The 12,142-nt window shown below is 38.0% G+C and overlaps 1 non-coding gene across 1 annotated transcript; it reads left to right on the forward strand.

The window, feature by feature from the left end:
* Positions 1–10,583: 10,583 nt before the first annotated feature.
* On the forward strand, positions 10,584–10,690 carry LOC141492462 (U6 spliceosomal RNA). The gene has a single exon (XR_012469928.1). It is a non-coding gene; the product is annotated as a U6 spliceosomal RNA (small nuclear RNA).
* The last annotated feature ends 1,452 nt before the right edge of the window (positions 10,691–12,142 follow it).

Below are 12,142 nucleotides of genomic sequence, written 5' to 3' on the forward strand. Positions count from 1 at the left end.
CTATGTTATGTGATACATAAGTTATGGGTCATGCTTATTTGGGATGAAGGAGAGAAGAGCATTAGATTTGTGTTTTCAACAGTACGGGCAGCTCTTGGTGAATAGCGAAGGATGTCTTCATCTAATACAGATTTCACCTTCTCTGGTACTTATTTTTTTTTTAGGTTTTTTCGAGGCAAATGGGGTTAAGTGGCTTGCCCAAGGCCACACAGCTAGGTAATTATTAAATGTCTGAGACTGGATTTGAACCCAAGTACTCCTGACTCCAAGGCCGGTGCTTTATCCACTACGCCACCTAGCTGCCCCTGGAACTTATCATTTAAAGAGTTGTCTTGGGGCACAGAGAGTTTTACTAATTTGCCCAAGGTCCCACAGCAAATACATATCAGAGGTCAAATTAGAACCCTGGTCTTCATGATTCTGAGGCTGACTCTCTTCTTCATTATGCCACCATATTGCTTCTATAAATGGATAATCACACAAACTCTGTAGCCTCCTGAATTCTTTAGTATTCTTGAGATATTAAGGATAGTGGCCAATGACTAAAAAAAAAAAGAAAATTCCAGCACCACTACTTTCTCCAGCTATTGGGATGTGTTTGATTGCCACTTCCTGATTTGTTAGGGCAGGTAGCCACCTGTGGAACAGTGCCTTTGGGGAGAGGAGAGTTACCAGCTGGGGAAGGCAAAGAAAAGAGGATGATCAGTTGGATGGATGGATGGAATGAAATGCCGAGCCCTGCCCCCCCCCCCCAATTTGAGTAACTCCATTGAGTAACTTCATCTAAACATTGGACCAAGACAGGTCAGCCTTGCAGCCAAAATCCTGGGGGGGGGGGGCTGAGAGAGAGAAAGGAGAGGTGCAGGAGTCAACTGCCCTAGGAACTGGGAGACATAGGATCTATCCATTAAATTGAGGCATCTAGAGTCGTCTGGAAAAAAAAAATGAAGGTAGGGAAAGAGTTGGAAGAGGCTTAGTGGTGTGGGGAATCAAGGCTGCCCAATTCACCCTAGGGGGAAAAAGTTACTAATAATCACACTTCTCACTTTTTCTCATGGGAAGGCTAGCCAAAGAAAAGGCTTACCCTTGGGTTGACCTCTCCCCTAAGGGAGAATACCTGAAGCGTACATAAGCAACTGCAAAATCCAAGACCAAGCAGACAGAATTGTAGACAGATTGCTGGATTATTAACAGTTGGCGATGCCAGAAGAGCCCAGGGCCTGCTTTGTGGAACCAAACTCATTGTACACTAAGTGCCAGCTAGATGCCAGACACAATTACTGGTTTAGAGGGTAAAGGGGGCACAGATGTGCTCAGCTACCTGCTACAGCCCAGACTACCAGAATGTTCTATAGACAGCCTGACCCAGTCACCTGGCTCTCTTTCCTTTTCAAGGCCAGGAGCTGTTGTTGGGGCCTAGGATTATATCTCTTTGTTTTGCTCTGCCCCCAATCCTTCTTGGATCCCTCCCCAATAGGTAAAACTTTGTGACAAAAGCAGACAGAAAATGCTGGTTGTATTTTTTGAATACTCTTTTTTCCCACGAGGCTCAGATTATCTGGAACAGGGGTTCTTAACCGAGGGTCTGAGAACTTTAAAATATATATATATATATATATATATATACATGTATATATATTGCTAACTGTATTTCAATATAACTGGTCTTCTGTGTAATTCATTAAAATATTTATTTTGCCAACTGCATTTCGATATACTTTTTGCATTTAAACAATATTCTATATTACCAAATTGTCATATCACGTCACAAACATGACCTAAAACAGACCCTAATCTAGTTTTTGATAATACTCTTCAAAGGAAATATTTAACAAGCATTTATTAGTGCTGACTGTATGCAAGCTAGGCATCCAAGATAAAAAATAAAGAGGAATCAATCTTTGACCTTAAGAAGTTTACACATAGCTATGCAAAACACAGGTTGTAATGACCAAAGAAATTCAAATGTTAAAACTGTACCGTGCCAATGATGGATACAGAGGCATAAATGGGACTGTGCTTGAGAATACTAAGGAAGGCACAGAGCTGGAAAGGGAACTGGAATATACACTCAAATATTTTCTTCTATGATTCAAAGGAAAATGTAAATTGAACTGTGATCCTATTTTTTTCGGGGTTAAATATACCTTAATAGGGAAAGATGAACAGAGGGGATGCATACATAGAGCTATGAAGAAGCTGAGGTCTATGAAAAGCATATATTTTCCTGTCAACTCAGCATTATACTTGATCAAGGCTCATTGGGGAGCAACTAAATTTAAAAAAATTGAAATAGAAAAGAGGAGATGGTGATCCTGAATGAGCTGACGACTGATTATGCAATAGACTAGAAAACCAGGATGCTAATCAAAGAGTCCAGGAGGAATCCTGGTGAAGAAACTTCAGAAACCTAAAACAGTTTCCCAGGAAACACTTTGGCACTAGGGAGATTCACATAGGAGCTAGAAGGTCCAGAAAATGAGAGACAACAGGAGAGTATGGCTTTCTCTACGTGTGTGTGTGTGTGTGTGTGTGTGTGTGTGTGTGTGTGATATAACAGAGGGGGAAAGAGGGAGGAGGAAGAGAAAGAAAGGAGAGAGAAAAAAGAGAGAGGAGAGACAGACAGAGACAATGAGGGGAAAAGAGAGAAGAGAGAGTGTATGTATGTTAGGAAGGAAGGAGGGAAGGAAGGAAGGAAGGAAGGAAGGAAGGAAGGAAGGAAGGAAGGAAGGAAGGAAGGAAGGAAGGAAGGAAGGAAGGAAGGAAGATGTTTATACCACTTTCTGCCAAAATCTTGGAAACAAAGGAAAACAAGGCTGAATTCTGGGTCAGTGTGAAAGAACTGGTAGTTGTTGACATTAATTGGATTGGGGATATAAATCTTAGCTAAAAGTCATCAGGAGGAGGAGTAACCCTAGTATGACTTCTGAAGTCAACACTCTCATTGTGATGGCCAGCCTCTTCAGGCACCATTAGTTGGATTATCTTTGAGTTTGAGATAAAAATAAACAAAGCCCCTGGACCAGGTGTGCTACCGAATCCTTTCTGAATGGTGTCAAGTTTTGAACCATAGATTGTTTCAAGAGAACCAGGATGAGCTGGCCTTATCCAAAGAGACCTGGCAGGATGGAATGAATGAATAAAGAAGAATTATGTAAATGTACAAGTCTATGATAGGTATTAAACAGAAATACAAGAGTCAGCTAGGTGACTCAGTAGATAGACATGGCCTGAAATGAGGAAGACTCATCTTCTTGAATTCAAATTCAGCCTCAGACACTTGCTGTGTGACCCTGGGCAAGTCACATAACCTTATTTGCCTCAGTTTCCTCTTCTGTAAAATGAGCTGGAGAAGGAAAATGGCAAACCACTTCAGAATCTTTGCCAAAAAAATAAAAAAAATGATTCAAATGGGGTCACAAAAAGTTGGAAACGATTGAAACAGCTGAATAAGAACAACAGAAAGTACACATATAGGCAAGTAGGACAGTCTTTAACTCCATTTACTGTATAACTCGCATTATAATAGGGAAGATATCAATAGGGGAATAATGGCTAGGGATATGTGTTGGTGAATGGTGATTGGAATTTTAGGATAAATAATTGACATTTCCTTTCTAGGAATGATAGCACAAATTTAATTATTTTTCTCTAAGCTAGCAATGACAAAGGGTTAGGGTATGTGCCCAACAGGATGACCTGGAGATAGCTGAGAAGTAGCATCATGGGACTGAGATTGACTTACCAATGAGAACCCTGGGGTGGTACTTTCAGTTCTAGATGTAGGTAAGGCTGGAAAGCAGGCAGTATAGCATAAAGACAGAAGATGGTGTGTGTGCTGTCTGTGTGTATGTGTGTGTGTGTGTGTGTGTGTGTGTGTGTGTGTGTGTGTATGATAGGAAGCAAGGAAAAAGCTGTCAAGATGGGCTGTGCTCAACTCATATACACTATCTTTTTTTTTTTGCAAGGCAATGGGGTTAAGTGGCTTGCCCAAGGCCACACAGCTAGGTAATTATTAGGTGTCTGAGGCTGGATTTGAACTCAGGTACTCCTGATTCCAGGGCTGGTGCTCTAGCCACTGTGCCACCTAGCTGCCCCCCCCCCCCATATAGACCTTTCAACTTCTTGAATCCAGATTTTACAAGACCACAATTCAGTAGGACTTGGTAAAATCACACATAATCTCTGAGTCTCAGTTTCCGTATCTGTAAAATGGAAAGATCTCTTGCAGTCCTAAATCTGTGATCCCAAGAAACTAATTTTGTGGTTTGAAATCAGGAAATTTATGAGACATTGAGAAGAATGTCTAGTCTTGAGGAAGTCATAAAAGGCATTTTAATAAGCAATGGTTCAGACTTCTGCTATGTTTTGCCATTTTTAAAATGCCAACTAAAAATGAATGAAAAAAAATGATGAGAGACCCTTGTTATTCCACTTAGTTAATACAAAAACTCTCATTCCTTGAAATGAACATATTGTACCAAAAGCTATTGCCGATAGCTCACTTTATCTCCTTAGGAACACTCATGCACCAAACCGCTGGTTTTTAGAGCTGTTTGGGAGGAAGTGAAATTCACATTTTGTTTTTAGTCTTAAACAACCTCCAGGAGGCTAACACGCAAACCACAAAAGGCTGGCTTTGGTTCAAAACCTGTTAGACTTTCCTCAATGTCTTATCACATGGAAAAATATTATCATATGTGAAGTATGTTATCATTGAAAATGCTGACATGTACTCTAGGTACTTAGCAGATAATGTCAACTGTTTTCTTATTTAGAGATGACAGAAGAGATTAAGGTAATATCAAAAGCAAGGGGAACCCATTCAAGATACACCCACAGAAAGCCTGGAATCTCAACAACAAACCATTCTCATTATTTATCTTGATTCCCCTGTGGCTCTAAGAAGGGGTCCAATGAACCCATGCATCATGTTCTGGTTAGAGAGATTATAAAAACAAAAACCAAACCCAAACCTGTCTATGACTTATGTTGTCATGTTAAAGGTAGAGATGTTTCTCAAAGGAAATAGTCTTGGAAATGCCATAATTACTTTTAATGGCTGTACTTCTTAAGCAGGTTTTGCCAAGTGTGAGGGTAACCATTAAAGGAGTAGGAAATGGAAGAATAAACAAATGCTACCTTATGATATTCATAAATGGTACTTAGATGGACATTTTAAGAGGTATGTCTTCTACTCTTCTGGATGTACAAAGTAGTTATAGGATCAGGAAGGTGACTGTGGGTCACAGGTGGAGGTATCCAGATATGAATCTGGTAGATGCTAATTCCTGGCCACAGGCATGAGAAGAATACCACCATTGGTCAATTCCTTCACAATTTTAGAATCAATGACTGAATGCATAATTCCACCCTGGGATCAGCCAGGAAAACTCCTATTTTCTCTCTCCAAGGAAAAGAGTTCTTATTTGGTCATTTTCAGTCACATCAGACTCTTCATGTCCCTCTTTGGGGTTTTCTTGGCAAAGGTATAGGAGTGGTTTGCCATTTCCGCTCCAGCTCCTTTTACAGATGAGGGAACTGAGGCAAATAGGGTTAAGTGACTAGCTCAGGGTTACATAGTTGGTGGTGTTGTTGGTTCTTTAGTCACAGCTAGTAAATTTAAGGTTGGATTTGAACTCAGATCTTCCTGACTTTATTATTCATTGCACCACTTAGCTTACTCAAAAGAAAAAGAGAGGAAAGCTTATTATTCTTTACTTGCTTTTTCTCCATGAGATAAAGTTCCAGAATTGAGAAGAACCTTTGAGAATGCCCAGTCTAATTTATATTTAAAACATGTATCCCTTCTATAGTATTTCTTAAAGATGATAATAATGGATAATCTGGTCTCTGCTAGAAGACATTCTGTGAGAAGGGACTCATTCTCCCTTTAAGGCAGCCCATGCTTTTTGTTAATAACTACATTTGTAAATGTGAGAGTCAGAAAGGACCACAGAGATCACTGACTCCAAACTGAATTTGAACAAGCAAATACTCTGCAACATACCTGGCAAGTGGTCATCAAACCTTTGATGGATGACTTCTAACTAGGAGGAACCCACTTCCTCCTGTGGTAAGGCATTTCAATTCTAGATGGTTATAATAATAATAATGATAATGATACTTGTGATGATGATGATGATGATGATGATGATGATAACTAGCAATTGATCATGCAACATGGGAGACACTGGCACAGGATTGCCCAGCATGACATGCCCTCCTCAAGAAGGGATTCAATTAACTAAAAAAAATGCAAGATATGCAACCCACCTCAAGTGTTCATATGGACTATTTATGCCCAACCTGTGGTAGAACATTTCAAGCTTATGTTGGTCTCATCAACCACAGTTGTGCACACTGTAACTTGACTCTAATATCATGATGTCATTTTGGTCCTCTGAGAATGAAGAATAACAATCAACCAAACAATCAACCATCTCACCAACAAGGTGAGTCCATAGTCACATCACTATTGAATGTCAGAGATAGACTTTAAAATCAGATGCTCCTGATTTGAAGTTTAGTCCTCCATTCCACATTACTTCTCAAGTATACAATCAAGTATACAATTTCCTACACATGCACACAGTGAATGTGTATATTTATATGATACATGTATATCATATATATGCACATATGCATATAAACACATATATACAAACATATATATTTAATGCTTCTTTCCCTCTCCTCTGCTTATTCTGTTCTATCAAATAATATTCATATTTTGTAGAGCCATAATTTGTGTCATAGTATTTTCTCAGAGAGTTACAGAAATATTCAGAACACTTTTCTCTTTGTGTTGAGATCTCTAGTTTATCTTGAAATAGAGCAACCATTAAAATATTTGAAGACCATTAGTCTACCTATATCTTTTTTCTGCATCCTAAACATTCTTGGTTCCTTAACCTCTTGTTTCATTATATCAAGTTTCATCCCTATGTTGATCACTATCTCCTGGAAATTTGTCACTATCTCCCCTAAAATGTTCCCAAAACAGATGTGGCATGACCAGGACAGTGTATAGTGGAATTTGTATAGAGTGTCCCTTGCTCTGGATACTTTTCATTCATTAATATGGTCTAAAATATTATGCTTGTTTGGCTTCAAAGTAACATTTTTAACTCATTTGAAGCCATGTTGCCATTCAGTTGTTTCATATGACCTTATATGGGATTTTCTTGGCAAAGATACTGGAATGGTTTGCCATTTCCTTCTCAAGTTCATTTTTTACATATGAGGAAACTGAGATAGATAGGGCTAAGTGGCTGGTCCAGGGTCACATGAGTGCCTGAAACCAGATATGAACTCAGGAAGACTTCTTACTGACTGTCTTTATTGAGGCACCTAGCTGCCCCACAAAGCTAGAAGGACCACTAAAACTTTCAAATCTTCTTTATAATGTCATTGTGTCACTATTTCTGTACTTGGATAGTTGAATTTTTGAACCTAAGTGTAGTTCATTATTAAACTTCATCTTGTTAAATGAGTCCCTTATTCCAATCATCAAAACCTTTTTGGGTGATGATTCTATCATCCAATAGAGTAGTATATTCCTCCTACTTTTGTTTTATCTGCAAGAATAAAAATGCTACTTTTGGCTGTCAGCCAAAGGATTAATCAAAATGTAAAACAGAACAGAGTCAAGGCACTTCAGTATAAACCTGCCTCCAGCTTAATCAGTATTCTTTTGGGGTTCTACCTTGAATGAAGAAGGACCACTTCTTCAAGAAGCAAACCCCTCTACATTCACTCTTGATCCCATCACGTCCAGTACATTTCTTCTATTATTAAACCCACTCTCTATAGTCCTCAAAGTCTTTCTACCAACAGGTCCTTTCCCTGCTGTTTTACAAACACACTCATTTCTCTACCATCCTTAAAAAATACTTGTCTGATCTGACCACAACCCAATCCAACCACATCCCATCCAATATTTCTCCTCACCTTCTTGAGTAAACTCACTGAGAAAGCTATCTACAGTTGGAAGCTTCACTTCCTCTCCTTTCTCCTCTAATATTTGTCATCTGGTTTTTGGGCTCATCCAGCTGAAACTGTCCTTTCCAAAGTTATGAATGATGGTTTAATTGCCAAATTTAATGACCTTTTCTCAATTCTTATCCTTCTTAACTTCTCTGTAGTGTTTGACACTCTTGATCACATCACACTCTCTTCTTGGCTACTCTCTCTTCTCTAGGTTTTTTGAACACTCTTCTTCCTTGGTCCTGTCTGTCTGACTGTGCCGAGTCAGTGCTTCACCCATGGCATTTCCACATATCATATTTCATATGTAATTATGTATTTCATTCCCATATTACATAGCCTCAGGGTTTGAGGCTCTTTCTTCCCTTACTTCTGAGTCACATCCTTTTACCTTTGCCCTTTAACAAAGGTTTGGATTTGGGAGATTTGTGTCTTCCCAGATTATTTTTCCTCCTTGTCTTCCTCTTCAATATTTTCTTTCATTTTTTAAAGAAACCTTTTATTTCTTCATTCTTTGTGCCAGCAGGAACCAAACTGTGTGGACTCTTGCATGACAAGCTAAGGATGTTGAACTTCATATCAGGCAATGGGGAATTATTGAAGATTTCTGAATAGAGAAGGAAGTGGTCAGAACTGTGCATTAGGAAGATGAATCTAGAAATGACATTTAAGATGGATGAAATGGATGAAGGAAGACTGGTTAGAAGAGATTTGAAACCACAAACTCCTTCTCTTTCCTTGCAAAGGTGAGGCATTATGGATGTGGAACACTTCATATTCTGTCAAATTCAGTTGATGATTTGCTTAGTTTTGTTGAATTACTTTATTTCTTTCTTTTTCATTCTTTATTATAAGGGATGGCTCATTGCATGGGGAGATGGAAGGGCTACACACAGAAATGATGGTGATATAAAAATAAAACATAATAATTTTTTTTCTTAAACAGAAGGCTTCAAATTATACCTTAGCTCTTACTAGCCATGTAACTCTGAGAAAGTCACTTAATCTCTGCTTTAGTTTTCTGCAAATTGGGAATAAGATTGTCATATGCCTCTTGAGTTTGCTATAGAAATAAAATGAGATAATATTTGTAAAGCACTCTATAAACATTAAAATGCCAAGAAGTGGTATAATTTATTATTACACCTAGTATATTTCTTAATTAGTTTTCATTTAATTTCCTTATTTGCGAATGCTTTTTTGATTGGATAAGAATTTCTAGCAGACAGTCCTGGAAACTAAAATCATATTGGAAAAACTATTCTTAATCATAAAAGATCAAACAACACCTTGGGACTGATACCTTTCCCCTGCCTCTCTTGGAGAAACCACTGCTTTAGAAAGCCAAAAGAAAATAGTTTATCTGGTGGCTTTTCCCATGCCACAGGGCATAGAAAATAGGATCATAGAGTCAGAACTCAAAGAAACCCTCAATTTAAAGATGAGGAAACTGAGGCTCACATAGTTTAGCTGACTTGTTCATGGTCACAGAATTAAAAATCAGATATCAGATTGATTTGAACCCAGTTCTTCCTAACTCTCAGTCTAATATTCTTCCATGTCTTGTTGGTGTCATTAGAGTAGTCTAAGAAAAACAAGTTCCTTGACTGGGCTAGAGGACAGAAAAGGACTGAATAGATGTCACATGTTAATTTGTTTGCTTCAGTCATCAGGATAATAGGGACCTATGTTCCCCTTTGACAATGGATTGGCTCATATCTCCTACTTTGGGAATCTTGATAATCATTTGAAGTTACAAAACTCGAATACTTGAAGTCGTGCTTCTTCAAGGTGTTTTCCCCCATGGGCAATCCGATGAAGAAAACTATGAAAGTGAAACCTGCCACGTATACATAGCTCCCCAAGTCTGAGATAAGCAAATGAGTTATAGGTCAAAGGCTCAACCCAATGTGAAAGCCCAGGCCATTAATACTAGAGAAGACTGTATCACTTTCTGGAATGTGAACCTCAAGTCAGAAAGAACACTCTTCCTGTGACTTTCCCCAAGAAACTTTGATTCTTCTTTGAACTGGTGGCTTGTGATAACAGATAAATTTTAGAGGTTTAGGCAGGTGGATGATTCAATGGACAGAGAATTGGTCCTAGAGTTAGGAAGATTAAGTTCAAATTCAACCTCAGGTATAGAAGTCACTTGACTTCTATCTGCTTTGGTTTCCTAATCTGTAAAAAGGGAATAGTCACTTGACTTCTATCTGCTTTGGTTTCCTAATCTGTAAAAAGGGAATTGTTATGATGATGAGAGCATATTTGTCAATTGCTTTCTTTATAAACCTTAAAGCATTACATAAATGTTAGCTTCTATCAATCTACTTTGGTCAATTCATTTTGGTAGGAAGTATTATACTAATTCTTATGCTATTCATATTTGTATAACAGAAACAACCATAAAATCAATAATAATAATAATAATTATCATATATTCAATGTGTTAGAATTTATAATATCCTTTACAAGCTTATCTCATTTAATCTTTGATCTTGCTTGTTTCATGAGGGTCATTTCTTTACTGTAGTGCTGAGCTTTATCCATCAGGACAAGAGAGATATATGTCCCCTTTAATAATGGATTAACTCATGCTGTCTTTGGCAGCACATATACTAAAATTGGAATGATCCAGAGAAGATTAGCATGAGCCCTGAGCTAGGATGACACGCACATTTGTGAAGCATTCCATATTATTTTTAAAAAATGGATCAGTTCGAGGTCAAGACAATAATTAATATGACTCTGAAACTTATGTGCTTCTAATAGACTGTCCTTAAAAATAAAACTCATCTCCTCTGCTAGAGAAGTGAAGGTGAAGGCTAACATTGAAACATCCTTCATTCCTTCTCAGGGGCAGTGTCCATACCTGATCCACAGACAACAAATACAAACAGTGCCAGCAGCCATGGACCCACAGCGTATTTTTCTTCTTGTGGTCTCTAAAACGGAAGGGACCAGAGAAAAGAAAATTAGATTTGCTTTATTTTTAAAAATAGCCTTTTTAGATCACATATAAAGATAGGTCTTGAAGCTAACTTACATCTACTTTCAACTTCTGAATTGATGAAAAACATCAATTAATAGTATTGAGAGAGATGAGAGAGTTAATTTTGTTAATTTCTTTATCCTTTATCACAATGTCCTTTTTGTGTGCCTATGGGATGGAGGATGACCTCAAGCAAAGGCCCTGATAAATAATCCTGCATTGGAGGAGATAACATCATAGAATCATATAGTTTAGACCATAAAGAACTTCAGAGATCTAGCCCAGGTTTTTGTGTCATGGACCTCTTAGAGAGTCTGCTGAAATCTCAGGAATCTTTCTCAGAATAATGTTTTAAAGGGAATGAAATAAAATTCAGAGAATTGCAAAGTAAACCAATTCTATTGCAATACAGTTATCTATCTATCTATCTGTCTGTCTATCTGTCTGTCTGTCTATCTATATTTAAAAGTCACAGAATCAAGCCAATTATCCTTGATCAATGTTCTCATTTATTACACCAGTTTTCATGCCCCACCTTCCTCTTGCCATTTTGCAAATGAGAAACCTGGTCTAGTGGAAGTCCACACTTCCCCAAAAGTCACAATGATTGCAAGAGGGGAATCAAGATTCAAGCCTAGGGTCTTTTAATCATTCTCTAATAGTTTCATAAAACTGAGCTGGAAGTCAGGAGACCAGGTTTCTAATGTTGGCCCTGTCTTTAACTAGCTGTGTGGCCTGGGCAAGTTACTCAGCCTCCTTAGACCTCAGACCAACAAGTAGGAGTTTTCTCACCTACAAAATGACTAGATTGTCTCTAGGAGACTTTCTAGTTCCAACATTCTAAGATCTGTAAAAGTTTAAACTTTTCTACATAAAACAATTCCTTCCATAATTTCCTTATAACAATAATTTTCCTTTCTTGCATAGATTACATCCATCCCAGGAATTTCCAAAGCCATTTGTATTTGTAGGTATCATTTTCAATGAGCATGATGAGTTGAGTAAGACCTGGATTCTAAGCTTGCCTCTGACACTAGTTGTGCATTCTTAGATAAATTATTTAACCTCAGTTTCCTCCTATAAAATGGGGATAATAATATCTCTAGTATCTTCTTTTCAGGGCAATTAGGAAGATCAAAGAAATAATGTATATAAAGTGCA

Source organism: Macrotis lagotis, chromosome 6 (genome assembly GCF_037893015.1).
Source record: "Macrotis lagotis isolate mMagLag1 chromosome 6, bilby.v1.9.chrom.fasta, whole genome shotgun sequence".
In the NCBI taxonomy this organism is placed as follows: Eukaryota; Metazoa; Chordata; class Mammalia; order Peramelemorphia; family Peramelidae; genus Macrotis; species Macrotis lagotis.